This window comes from Nicotiana tabacum, chromosome 14 (assembly GCF_000715075.1).
Source record: "Nicotiana tabacum cultivar K326 chromosome 14, ASM71507v2, whole genome shotgun sequence".
NCBI classification, from domain to species: domain Eukaryota; kingdom Viridiplantae; phylum Streptophyta; class Magnoliopsida; order Solanales; family Solanaceae; genus Nicotiana; species Nicotiana tabacum.
This window is the reverse complement of record NC_134093.1, coordinates 41907541-41908110: the sequence shown is the minus strand read 5'-3', so window position 1 is coordinate 41908110 and position 570 is coordinate 41907541. Positions and strand designations below refer to the sequence as shown.

The 570-nt window shown below is 39.8% G+C and overlaps 1 non-coding gene across 1 annotated transcript; it reads left to right on the top strand.

Annotated features, from left to right (window-relative positions):
* Positions 1–235: 235 nt before the first annotated feature.
* On the top strand, positions 236–342 carry LOC142169231 (small nucleolar RNA R71). Its single transcript, XR_012698943.1, has one exon. It is a non-coding gene; the product is annotated as a small nucleolar RNA R71 (small nucleolar RNA).
* The last annotated feature ends 228 nt before the right edge of the window (positions 343–570 follow it).

Below are 570 nucleotides of genomic sequence, written 5' to 3'. Positions count from 1 at the left end.
ATCAAGTTGTACCTGCACAGATATGTTAGCATCAACTTGGTGAACACCAGTTGATCTTCTTCTTTCAGCACTCTCAGAGGGCCACTGATTTGTATCTTCAGATAAGTCATCAAGAATTGTGACTATCTCCTCTGGAGTCATCTTCATCAATGGGCCTCCAGCTACATTACTCAATGTTCTACGTGAGGCCCATGTCAATCCATCCCAAAAGTCCTGGAGTTGCATCCAGAGTTCAATTCCGCTATGTTGACACTTTCTAACAATCTCCTTAAAACTCTCCCATGCTTCAAAAATAGTTTCATTTTCTTTCTGGAAGAAGTTATAGATTTCTCTTCTAAACTTGCCCATCTTAGCTGAGGAAAAATATTTATCAAGGAGTTTTCTTATCATCTCCTCCCATTTCCTAATTGATCCCGTGGGTAAGCTTCGAAGCCACTGCTTTGCATCATCTTTGAGAGAAATGGGGAATGCCCTTAGATACACTGCATCTTGTGACACACCATTATATTTAAAGATGTTCATAATCTCCACGAAGTCCATTAGATGTGTGTTTGGATGTTTATTTGGCTT